We start from the raw sequence: 14,779 nt of genomic DNA, 5'->3' as shown, positions 1-14,779 counted from the left end.
TCGTTGAAACCATTGCCAAAAAGGACAATATACTGGAAAAAAATGAAATCTACATTATTCGAAACATTAACCCTGGTCTAATAATTATTAAAAAAAAAAAAAAACATTTTCACCTGGTCAAAATGTAAGACCACTTTAATAAAATCGGCTAGTTTTGACAAAATGAATACGAAAAGCTTTCTATGTTACTAAACGCAACTTGTTAATGGATAAATAGTAATTTACTAAATTATAACTGGCAAAAGGGAAACCATTATTAGGGTTTGAGAGGTTGGAATCTCCCATATACCCATTGCAAACGAAGTGAATCGTAGCAATACGGTCATCACAGATTTTTTAAGAAATCCAGATCAATATGGGGCCAAAAAAGAGTCCAGTTCAACCAAAAAAAGTAACCCCATCACTTTATCGACGCATCAGAAGTAAAAAAAAAACCTCCAGTATGAGTTCAAGTCGATTAAAAAGCCAAACTGTAGCAGAATGTAGTCATAAAACCATCAGAAGCCATCTGAAAATGAAGAGTTTACATCATTTAAAGCGACTGGAGAAACCACGTCTTCTTGAACAGCACAAAACTAACTGACTTAGATATGCTGCTAAATACCAGACTTGGGATGAAGAGAAGTAGAAAAATGTAATTTTCTCCGATGAAAAAAAGTTTAATCTAAATGGTCCAGATGGATTTCAACACTATTGGCATGATAAACATTTCCTCGAAGAGACTTTTTCAAATCGGCATAGTGGAGGCCAGTTTTAATGATTTGGTGTGCATTCTCATAAGCTGGGACCCTAAAGTTGAAAGTAGTTAGAGGCCGGCAAACATCATTTAAGTACATTTCAATGCTTGAAAATGCGTCTAGCAGGACTGCAGGTCCACGTCTGTGTGGAAGAAATTGGATTTTCCGGCTAAACAACGCTGCGATACACACTTCTCGACAAGCACGAGAATTCTGTTCTGCAAATAATATAGAATTGTTAGATCATCCAGCATGTTCTCGGGACCCCAATCCCATTGGACATCTTTGGGGATGGATGGCAAAAAAAACATGGATTTTCTCTAAACTTGAACACTCTCGTCATTGACATTATATTAGTATATGTGATGCGGAGTTGCAGTAAAACTGTTTAGATGGTTTACTCAGATAGTGCGAAGAAATGTTAATATTGGTATTATGTAATTAATGTAGATTAACTATTGATAATTAATTTACACTAACTGTAATTTTTTTTCAGATTGCTAAATTTAAAATAGCGTAAAGTAACTCTATAAGAAAACACGCACGCGACTTTACTGGAAAAACGTCAAATAATAGGATAATTAGATGCTAGAGTTAAAAATAGCGTTTATTGAGAGATTGGAAGATTGGAAGAAGTACATTGTTTTTCATCAAAAAGAATGAGGAAATATTGAAGGCTGCTCCTTTCTCTCCAAATAAAATACATGTCTGAAGAAGGACTCTTCGCATACCAAAGCAAGTTCAATTCGATCCAATATTGCATGAGTGGTTTGTAGCAAAACTGAATGAAGGTGTAGCAATATCTGCGCCCATGTTAATTGCTAAAACAAAATTTCTTCAGGAAGAGTTGAATATCGAAGAAAATATGAAATTCAGTGACGGCTGAGTTAGGAGCTTTAAGAGTAGACATGGTATAAGACAATTAACAATGGCAGGCTAACAACGGCCTGCTGGTATACACGCAACATCAAATTCTTGTGACAAATGCAAAACGATAATTGCTGATTGTGGTTTAACGCCAGATGATGTTTACAACGCTGATGAAAGTGGCGTAAATTGGAAGTACTTACCTACAAAAACATTAGCCGGATCCGAGGAGCAGAAAATAAAAGGATTCAAATTAAATAAAGAAAGACTAACAGTTAGGGATGCGCGAATGCTATGGAACTCATGAACTTAAGCTTATTGTCATCAGCAAATCAAAGTGTACCCGAGCATTGAAAGGAGTTTCGCCTTTTTCCAGTATCCTATTATTCTTCACGAAATGGATAGATGAATCAATGGTTGTTTAAAACATGTTTTTGCAAGAATTTATGCCAGTTGTCCAGATGCGTTTTCTTGAATTAGTTAAACCTCATTCAAAGTGCTTGCTTCTGTTGGACAATTGTAGAGCACATCCTCGTGAGTCAGAACCAGTGTCATCTTGCGGGAATATTTTTGTGTGCTACTTACAACATAATGTAACTATTCTCATCCAACATATGGATCAAGGGGTTATTACGAACTTTAAATGTTTCAACAGAAATGATTTCATGATAAATATGATAAATAGTACCGTGATTAAAAGCGATTTTCACCGCACTTTTTCTAGCAACAATGCTATATTTTCTCTCGCAAGTGCATGGAATCAAGTTCGAGTAAGCAAATTAACAAAAGCATGGGGTAAAATTTGACCAGCGCCAAAGTCGTCTGAACTTAAAGAACCAAAGAATACATCTGATCTAGAAAATATTCTTGAAACCAAACGGTTACCGACCAAACACGCTCTTCTAAAATCAATTAATGCAAATGATGCTGAAATGTGGGTACACCAAGATGAGGAAACTACTGATCAATATCCTGAAGGCAGTAATTGTGATGAAAATAGCGACAGCTCCCATTCTCTTGATGAAGCAATATCATGGAATGATGCAGAAAACGCAATGGCGACGGTAATAACATTTCTAGAAAAAAGTCCTTACTTTAGTGACAACTATATTTTTCAAACGATGTCACTCTGAGGAGATATAATCATAAAGAAGCTACACAACCAGGAAATTGTTGATTTTCGTGGTCGCTTACGGAATACAATGGCAGCGCCCGAGAGGTCAATCGCTGAAAATAGAAACTTTAATGAGACTCATTCGATGAATAAATAAAAAAGTGTATTTTACATAAATGTATGATTTCTGTAGATGATGACTTAGGTAATAAATACCTAACAAGTATTAGTAGGTTTAATTTATTTGCAATGTTTTTGTTCCTGGTAATAATATTTAACAATTTTCACTTGCAATATATCGTAAACTCAACTTAATATATATTTCAAGTATCGTATTTACTATTTCTTAATTCTTAGAAAATTAAAGTAAACTGACGCACATTTTTATCACGAAACTTGAATGTGTATTTGGTTCTATGCGACGAATCTGCATAAAGATTCTAACTATTTTTGTACATTGAAATACTATTCCATGCTTAATACTTTAAAGCAATTGGTAAAGAAATATCAATTTTTTAAACATAATTTAAACCTAATTTTCCTACATTTTTATATACCGTGTCCAGCTAGTTTTGTTAGATTGTGCTTGCTTGGTTTTCTCCCCTGTTGCCATGCCAAACCGCTAATGTAAATATTTTGCTATTATAAACTAAAGAAATATAATCCTGATTTTCATGATCTGATTATATTGGGAAAAATATTTGAGCTGGATCGAGGACGGTAACATTTAGCCCGCCTCTTATTTTCTTCGTTCGATTTTTTCTTTAAATAATGATCCTCAACAAAAAATGTATTTCTTTTCCTTTTTTTAATATGCAAATTTTGTACAATAAAAAATAGTATCTATCTATCTATCTATCTATCTATATATATATATATATATATATATATATATATATATATATATATATATATATATATATATATATATATATATGGGGGGTGAAGCGAGTTTGCGCTGTAAAATTTAGAGACATTAATCGATTATACAATAATACCTACATATACGTGCAGCTTATGTACACGAGTCTATCTAGGCATAAAGTTATCAGTACATGCAGTGTGTGTGTGTTTTCGTGCGTCATAAGATGAATACGCAATTACGCAACATCATATCTGTTCTCTTTATATTCTTGAAATATTCCTCGTGATTTGCTTAACTCGACTATTTACAGACAATTCCACGATCTTCATTAGATTTTGCGAAAAAATATCCCGCTGGCACATCGATGCTCTTTTCCCCGGGAGGAAAATTTGAAGACGATTAGATCTTTAATTAGTTTTTAGGCTAAATTTAATTTTTCATTTTTTTTCTATTTTATGTGTTATATTTTAATGCAAAAGTTTTTAATCTAATTTCATTTTTGAACAGCAGAATTCCCAGGACAATGCACCAGTGCTGCGAACCTGCTATATTTGTCCACGGAATTGAATCAGTAACACTATCAATCGCTTCACACATCGCAATATGACAATATCTTTCTGCGTGGATTGACTTACTCAAATAAACGTGAACAATAACTCTAGCACAAGTGTTTTATGTTCTATTTTTTTCTCTATCTTTTTTCGTTCTTTACATAGTTCTATTTTCGCGAATTAGATTTTCTTTCTTTTTCCATCATAAAGAATCTCCTTGTCATATTTGTGTACTTCATACTATTCGTTGTGAATAACGTTCATGGTGTTGTCACTGCAATGTATATTTTCAGTATATGTTAAGACAAGTTGCCTTAAACCAGTTTTCAGATTTTTTTCTTTTCGTATAAGCACTTTTATTTATAGTACATACCTGAAACTCTTGTCTCATTCTAATTATCTGCTCCGCCTGCAATGCACTTGTTCTAGTAAAGCAACAATATCTTGAGGTGTCCTTGCAAGTCCTATTGTGTGAGCCTCTCAATGACCCTCGTCACAGTCTCGTTCAGCTTCTCTTTTGTTCTAAAATTATAGCATCTACCGTTTCCCTTGAGCTTAAGAACTGATAAAACGCCACAAGCACTGATATCTTGATGCCCACTGAGATACACTCGTCTTCCATGACAAGCTATTTCTTTCGTATCTTCTGTTGGAACCCTAATGACAAACATAAACTTTTTGCTGCGTTTGTGGTTGCAGATATCATGAAATGGAGATATAAACGAGAAAATCAGAGACAAATACCTTTGAAGCATAAATCTTATTGCGAAACTTAAACTGTACAATAATCTAGTTATCAGGATTTTGAACGCATGGATTATCAGTATTGTATATATTGTGTATCAGATTATACATATAGTGTTAGACTTTTCAAATAAATCGCATGGACAGTTGAATCCATGGTAATTAAGAAAAGTAAATCTTTGAAAATCGATGCATACCACATTCGATTTAACGTAGCTATGGTTGTATCTGAATATGATTAACTTATAGCGAGAGGATTGATAAATATTGAAGTTAGTGTTAGTAAGGAGAAAATGTATTGGATAAAGAATATGGTTAGAAGTAGGGAAGGTGATGCTCAAGTTTGTGTCCAGTGAAGTAGAGAAGAATAATGCTGAGTTGGGAAAAGAGTGTAAATCGAGAATGGGTTTATTTGAACAGAAATAAGATACAGGGAAATATCTTTAAGGATGTTGCAGATATTACATATTAGAGATCAAGGCAATTACTAAGAGATGCGTATCTTAGTAAAACCACTGAATTCATTGTTTGTGCAAAACAGAAGAGTAATCTCTAGAGACAAAAAACGTACATGACAGCTATTCAAGCAAAAATGTGACTGTAGACGTCCGGATTGTTCTGAGTTGCGAACATTAAGAAGGATGTAACGGATTGCTTCACAAAGAGTATCATAGCAGACCTGACCTAATCTGATATCAGAAATACTGGGACATCTCTAGAAAGTTTGAGGTGAAAGCTTCTTTGAAAGTTGTTTGAAAATGTACCATTTGGATCAGAAATGTCAGCATTTGTAATCACTGACTAGGTGTTAAAGAGGTGCCAAATCATAGACCTCCCCAGCGTTTAGAACCCAAATGTGAAACTAGAATAATCGAAATCACTCTATGTTTGTTTTGAAGGTAAGACATACGGATTGAGTTAAAGCCAATATAGTACGACGCGTTAGACGTGGTATTAAGTTGTATGAAATACTTTTGGAAAAAAAAAATGGAATTGATGTGTTCGAGGATCTCCAGACTTCTGCTCTCATTGATACCACTGATTTCTTTAAGAAACCCATTTACCTTTGGAATTCTTAGTTGGAAGCAGACATTAGTACACAGTTCGCTGGTCATGAATTTCCTTTCTTTTCAGCCAGACTTTACAAGTTGATTGGTCGTTTTGTTTTACGGCATATCAACACAGTTCAGCTTATTTAATGCCAAATGCAGTTATTTTGAAGAAAAATAATAACATATATTTTTTTTCCATATCGGTTTCTATTTAACCCATAGTCGAGACCCTAACAGGTAATACCATTGGGAGCAATGGCAATAAATGGATGGCTTAAAACTCGTCAACGTTCGCAGGCTGGAGCTTCACCATCGGATATAGTTTAAGGTCATATCCAGGACCGCATACGTTATAAAACAGAATCAATTTTATTATTATTTACTGACTTGGAGTAGTCGTCCAGGGCAGTATGCAAGATATCTCTTTGAGAATAATTTGTATAATCATAATAATAAAAAGAAGAGGAAGAAGAAAAAGAAGAAGAAAAAGAAGAAGAAGAAGAAGAAGAAGAAGAAAAAGAAGAAGATTAATAAATAATAATAAGATTAATGATAATGGTTATAATAATAATAACAATGGTAATAATAATACTTACTATTATTAGTATTACTTATTATTACTAAGAATGAGTTTTCACAAGTAATTGCTTTTTTGTTTCGACTACATTCTTATTAAATAAAATGACACTTTTTCTATATAAATAAGCAAGTGTATATATATATATATATATATGTATATGTATGTATATATATACATATATAGAGAGAGAGACAGAGAGAAAGAGAGAGGGAGAAAGAAGAAGAGAAATAAAGAGAGAACAGCAAAATATATTATGAAAAAAGAAATTTCCGCTTGGTGTTAACATTCGCATAGTAAACCCGTATAAATTTAGACATTCCAAAACATGAATCGCATATAAACTTGACTTTTAAATACACGAAATTTGTTAAAGAGCGCAAATAAATTTATCTAATCATTGTTATCATTGGGGGGGGGGCAATGCTTTACAACTGCTATTTTTGTTAGAGAATTGAATGTACTCTGCACCGTCATTCTACTTATACAGGGGGAAATGTGCACCTGCAACCCGCAAACACGTTGATTGTAAATTCCAGATTTACTCATTCACATTTTGTGGAATCAGGTGTTCAATTTCCTTTCTAGATACAAGATTATAATGTCGGTATTCGATAAACGGCGATCATATGATCTTAAAAATCGGAGGCGTTATTAAAAATGTGGAAGGTACTGATTATAAAATTGTCATCAGAATCTTGTATTATGTTCTCCTGTCTTCTGTTCCCTCTACACATACAATATATGTATTTATATTATATATAAACATGTAACACACACACACATACACAAACACACACACAAATATATATATATATATATATATATATATATATATTACAACAAAATGCCCACTTATCAAGGCTCGGAGGTCGCTCGAGGATAAGAGTTAATGACTGCAGAGTAGTTAATGGGAGAATATCGTAGTTAATGAAAATCGGGTAAGTTGGATTGTTAAATGGGACGCCTTATCTAAAGTTTCTTTAATTTGAAATTGAAGACGAACACATTGTAATAAACTGGAAAGCAGGTAAACGGAAGAGAGTTTGACAAGTGTGCAATTCAAAATAAAGACGCTTTGTTAAGGGAAACTACGTTCAAGCAAATGCGAAGAGAGGGGGAAATTATTGAGAGTAGTTTGAGCAAGACGAGTGTTTTTCCTGAGTTTTGTGATGAGGGGTCATAGATTGGAGCCCAGGCGAGCATTTTCCTTGATCATAATTAAAAAGCATAGAGAGACTTTCTGTGGGAAGGATTTTGCAGGAGAGAGAAAAATTGGAACAATTGGGGATATGGAATCAGTATCGGAACTGGAAAAAATGTATCTATTTTTCGATGCAGTAAAGCGATTATTAAGTTATTTATTGCAGACTAGCATCATGTTTTATTAATTATTGTTTAACGACGTTTCCACCAACTATTCCTCTGACGTTCGTCAGGTGCTTACGCGATGGGATAGGAACTCCGTATCTCCCAACTGCATCCTCAGCAAGTATGCCTTCATAGTTGTTGTCTCACCAGGTTTTGGCAAAGTAAGTCTCTGGCAGGCTTTTGAATAGGCGTGAAACTTCTATCTTCAGGCAATGCTCACCTGGAATAGTAAGGATTAATCGTCTCTATCAACTGCGTCATGGGACCTGAAGTGTAACAGTCCGCAATAAATGAATTAATAAATTATATTCACCTCAATAATCGATTAAAATCAATTAAATATATAATAAAACGATTCTTAAAATTGTATTTTTGAGTTGATGTTGTTTAAAACTACATCATGTATTGTTTGTAGTAATGTTATACAAATATATATATATTTATTCATTTTAGACAACCAGTAAAAGTAAAAAAAATGCATAAATCACCTCTCACGAGTTTTTTTTTAAAATGTGAGGGTATATCTGTACATTTAACATGTTTTACGTTAATCGAAAAGAATAATAATGCTATAGTGTATATAAGGACATTTATAATCGCAATTATTATGGAAACAGTAGTAGTATGACAATAAAAATATTGAAAATGGCTCATCACTAATATATATATATATACATATGTATATATATGTATATATATATATATATACATACATAGCAAGCAGCCAAACTTAAGCTGGCCTGCAGAACACTATATATACTGATGAGCTGTGAAACAGCGAAACAGTACTGTATGTGGATGACTATAGTGCTCCTCACCTTGAGTTGAGCATATTAAGAAGTGAAAAACGAATTACCATTAGCATATAAGCGACGCTCTTTGTGTAAACAAATCGAGCGGAGGTATTTCGGACGATATCAAAACATCGTTAAACTCACTACTCGTTCAAGCAGCCGCCAATAGCGTAATGGTTAGAAGCCTTGACTGCCGTATAAAACGGTCGGGTTTCAATTCTGGCTTGAGGTAGTTGCCTGTCTAGCCGAACTGATGAGCTTTGAAACAGCGAAACAGTACTGTATGTGGATGACTATAGTGCTCCTCACCTTGAGTTGAGCATATTGAGAAGTGAAAAACGAATTACCATTAGCATATAAGCGACGCTCTTTGTGTAAACAAATCGAGCGGAGGTATTTCGGACGATATCAAAACATCGTTAAACTCACTACTCGTTCAAGCAGCCGCCAATAGCGTAATGGTTAGAAGCCTTGACTGCCGTATAAAACGGTCGGGTTTCAATCCTGGCTTGAGGTAGTTGCCTGTCTAGCCGCACTGATGAGCTGTGAAACAGCGAAACAGTACTGTATGTGGATGACTATATATATATATATATATATATATATATATATATATGTGGGTGTGTGTGTGTTTGTATATGTATATATATACATGCACACATATATACATATATATATATGTATATATTTAGACGTATATGTATATACTGTATGTATATCTGTCTGTATGCCTGTTTGCCCGATTAATTTTTTATCGCAAAATAACGGATTACCATATTTTTCCAAATGTTTATAAAATTTTGTTATGATTATATGAAGCGAACTAATAATTTGTTATGATTATATGAAGCGAACTGGTAATTTAATTACCAAACAAGCTTTAATGCACGGTTAGGGATGATTACTTTAAGTCTCTATTTATTCTGGAGTCTTAACGTATACATATATATGTATATATATATATATATATATATATATATATATATATATATATATATTACAGTAGTATATTAGATATTTATATATCTACATATATAAAAAGTCTTTTAGCGATGTTAATCCGACGATCATTAGGAGCGATTTTTTATGTTATCGCCTAATTCTCCTTTTCCTTTGAGACTTGTGTATTTATATTTTTGATTGGTTATAAAGGTGGATGCAGGAAGTTTTGGGTGAATATTCATTATTTTTAACTTCGATTTTCTTATTGTTTATTTGTTTAGTTTCTTGTTCCTTATTAAATACTGTTAGTATATTTGTCCCGGTATAAAATAAGTTCAGGTTAAAAAAGGGGTGTATTTTTTATAGGTATGACTTCTAGTAATTTTAGTCGCAGTGTGCCTTTGTAAAGGTATCTGAAAAGATGCGATTTTATACAACATGCCAGTTGAAATTTAAAAGACCGCTCGGCGAATGGAAAAGATATACAGAAAAATCGTAAAAAAGAATAACTATCGTATTCAAGCAGACATGTCTGAATAATGACTTCCTTCTAAAACATACAAATACATAAAAATGTATATATATATATATATATATATATATTTATATGTATATACACACATATGTATATCTATATATATATATATATGCATATATATATATATATATATATAACTACTTCATTTACTAACCTGAAATTCATATACGAAAGTATAGATTTTTGCGTAAACTTTAAGTATTTACTTCAAAAGTGCTCAATACGTAGGTAGAGCAAGTTAGTAATTTATAAAATATATATGACGATTAAGCTACACTGAATATTCGGCGTTTCATCCACTCTAGGATTCCTCAGGCTTATGCGCAAATTCTGTGTTTTTTTATCGATAAACAACCACATAATTCGCGCATAAGCATGAGCAATCCTTGAGTGGATGAAACGCCGAATATTCAGTGTAGCTTAATCGACATATATATTTTATAAATTACTATATATATATATATATATATATATATATATATATATATATATATATATATATATATGTGTGTGTGTGTGTGTTTTATAATTAATCATTTATTTCTGTGTCGCTATTTATGAGGAAGTAATAAACACCCATTATATCATTATTAAAACCCTTAAATATACTCGTACGCTATTTATGATTTCATGTGTTCGTAATATGAATGATGAGATTGATGTGGGCAATACAGCTGACGTCCATTAAACTTTCGAAATCAATAGCTTATGTGTTCACTTATACGTTGGGTTATGAGACGTTTTGAAATAATAAAATATGGCGCGTTAATGTAAACCGCATAAAAAAAACACTGTTTTCATAAAATAAAGGATTAGATACTTGTTTTACATTAATCAAAACATATGACTCTTTTTTTTTAACTCCTCGTATTGCAGTTCAGCTAACGTACACAATAGATGACATATATCTGACCAGTTCTTCAGTTTTCATAAAACTGTGTTCTGTAGAGAACGCACGTGATTTTTTTTGTTATAGAAATGCTACAACGATAGAATAGAATACATGGATATATCTAAATATGTCACCTAGAGCATTGTCTTTCTTAGTAACAGCTTGAAATCATTATCTTTTTAATCTGGTGAAGATTTAATCTATTTCATTTTTTTAAAATTATTTTTAATTGCATTTTACTTTTCTGAGTTTTTCTATCAATCATGACTAACAAGAACAGTTATGGTTATGTATTTATTTTTTATTGCATTTCCACGCCTAAAAAAAGGCACATTGTCAATTTGACGTAGGGAGCTACGATCTAGGACGTAATTGCAAGGATACTATGTAGGGAGTTGAGTTGCAAGAAGTTGGTTTACATTACACTCGGACCTTGAAATGTCAGTATAGTCAGTGAAGTAGGACACCGATAAGGAATCCCAAAGTCTAGCATTTCTGGAGAAGAAACCATTAAACTAGGTTAGCTGGCATCTGAGTTAGGGTTAGGGTTAGGGTTAGGGTTAGGTTAGTGTAAGAGTGGGATATTGCTGGGTGTGCGGTTCGTCGGGGGCATTTTCGCCGGAGAAGGCACACGGGTCAGTGCTTCCTTAGATCATTTAATATTAAAATTTTAGTAAAACAGGCAGAGAGATGCAGCATTTTTTCGATGCGACGGAGTTCAATCCTAGCTGAGCATTCAATAACTTAAGTAGTGGAATTTCAGCTGAACTCTGTCTAAGAGTAAGAGCCTCGAATTGGGTGCACAGTACTCTATACATGGGCAAAAGGTGTCCTTGTTAAGGTACTGGATACTCTCAGGTATGAGTATCTTTCTAGCATGTTAGAGAGAGACCGCCTTACTCACAGCAGGCGTCATCAATGCATCTTTTTAAACTCATCTTCTTTGTGAACATTAAGGCGACGAGTTTGAAGAAATACTTTCAGGTAATGTATCTTTAGCCATAGCGGTTAGTTGTTGAAAAGGTTTCTTGCAATTATTAAAAGAAATATGTTTTGTCTTAGCAATATAGGATGCCACGATCCATTTAGGTCCCCATTTAACTACGGACTAAAGGTATTTTTCTAATGGTTCAACCATTGTCTTAGATATGTGTCCATTCGTCTTTCACGTGTGTCTGTTATAGAACATCATGTCATCAGCAAATATACTCATCTCAGATATTATTTTATCAGGAAGATCATTTATGAATATCAGAAAGAATTACGGTGCAAGTATATACCTCTTAGGCACACCTGCATTTATATTATATTGTATTGATATACGACCATTGAGGACTAGATGGATTCATCTTATATTTAAGAAGGATTTAATTATGTAAAGTATTATTTCAATAATAACATATATTAAGATTTTCTTGAAAAGACCGTCGTGCCATACTCTGTCAAAAGCGTTGCATATATCTAAAGTTACTGCTCTATTTTATCCAGTACATGATGTAATCATTCATAAATTACAGTAAGGATTTCTGAAGTAGAACGGGTTGCCTATATCCATATTGTTCGTCGGACCAACAATTAGCTACTTTAAGGTGATAGACTAAAGCTTGGTGATTTACGGACTCAAATATTCTGGTGACCATATTGAGGAGGCTAATGGGAGGATAATCGAATGAATCATTTGATTCTCTCATAATTCCTGTAGACTGGTACCACATAAACAGTCTTCCAGGAATGCCAGAATCGTTAAGGCATTTATTGAAAAGTTTTAAGAGATATAAAACCACCTCAGTGAAGCTTTTTTATAAATAGAGCAGCCGGGATGAGATCAGACCCACATGCTTTTGAGGTGTCTAGGATTTTTTTATGATAAACTGGAGATTGGGTGATTTGCAGATCATCTAGTGTGGCGACTCTCCGCAGAGGAAAAACAGTGGGATGCTTTGCTCTATTTAATGTACTATTTGAGGCAAATCGACGGACAAGTATATTATCCTTCTCGGTTTCCGCGCAAAGAAACTTACACATTGACAGCGATAGGATGCTTTATCACTACACGTAAAAATAAACTTACTTTAATCTTCCCACTGGCAAGCGAGAATCGTAATAATAAATAGCCTACGTTGCTATAAACAGCTTTTCAATTAAGGAATTAATTGGCATCGATTTGCCTTTTCTTATGTTCACAATAATTCTCTCTTGGAATTACGTGTCAGAAAATAATTTAAAATTTGCGTGACTGAATAAAAACACGTGATTCTACATTTTATCATTTTCAAAGATTCTATTACATTATCATAATCGTTTATATTTAAGAATATTTTGGATTGAAGCGCGAATGCATCTACTAATAAAGACAGTAAGCTTCTTTTGTTTTTTGGCTACAAATATAAAAAAAAACTATGCCATTGAAACAATATATTGTATTATTGAAGTACATGATCTGGTACGATAATGATGTAATGATACTATTTAAAATATTATACAAATTGTAGTGCGACACAAGTAGAGTTGTTTTATAGAATACTAGCATTCTGCCTTACGTTTCCCTATCGTAAAATGCGTGTGCATATTATTTTTTAATCTATACAGAAACTGAGACATTAGTATTAGTTTTATTTAACATTAACCATCTGTAGGTATTTTTTGTAAATATTAAATTGAAACTAGAACCATAATTAAAACAATTTAGAAAAGTACGATAAGATTTAGGGCGGCTTTACACGCTCTTTAAAAGTTGTTTTGAAACATACTAATTTTTAAATGATGCATCTGTCATTGGAAGCATTGACGCACGCATATTCGTTAAACTGTTAACAAACAGAAAAACATCCGGCGACCCCCCCACGCACTATTTAATCCCTTGGCATTACGTTCTGCCGAATTTAAACCAATTATTAAGTTTTTCATATGTATGATGAACCTCTATGCCGAATTTCAAGTCTGTAAATACAAAACCTGTTGATTCCATCGGGATTAACGGACATATTCAAAATTTAGAAGAAAAATAATGTGTATGAAATACATCTGCAAGACTCAGAATGAAAGCAACGATTTTTTTTAATCTTTTATCGTCACTCAGAACTGTTAACATTATAATATTAATCTTGAATTATTTATAACGAACAAATAACAACTAATTATTTATAACGAAAAAATTAAAACTAAATAAATCTAACTATTAGAAACTAGTGTTTTAATACGATATAATAACACTTTTCAGACTGGTAACCATTTTATTGGTACGTGTCCTTTAACCAACTCTGTAACCGAGTCGCAGCCCCACAAAGATTTCTAGGTATTTTTTTAATTCCAATCCGAAGAAATCGATTCCAGATAAAACATATCATACTGCCTATGAGTAAGTAATGATTCCTGAATACCTCTTTAAAACTAGGATACGATTGTGAATATTTCTAGTGTTAAATAATCCTGATGCATGTAGAATTTACTTTATGTGTGAAAACCAAAGACAAATCTTTGGCAATAGGGTACGATTATGTCCATCTCCACTATCAATAATGCTTAAACACTGTGAAATTACTTTGTGTATAAAATCAAAAAATAGGGATATAGTATATGAAACATATTTATCATTCATATGTATTGTTGTGAAGATTGAAACGTACAAAATAAATACATGAAAATATTAAAATTGAAGTTTTGAATAAATCTCGCCTTGCTGTTATATCAGATCAGTTGCGATAACATTAGCAAGTTTTAGTCTCCCCTCTATCA

This window comes from Euprymna scolopes, chromosome 25 (genome assembly GCF_053919585.1).
Source record: "Euprymna scolopes isolate OS-2025 chromosome 25, ASM5391958v1, whole genome shotgun sequence".
NCBI lineage: Eukaryota > Metazoa > Mollusca > Cephalopoda > Sepiida > Sepiolidae > Euprymna > Euprymna scolopes.
The sequence above is the reverse complement of the archived record's forward strand: the minus strand, read 5'-3'. Positions refer to the sequence as shown.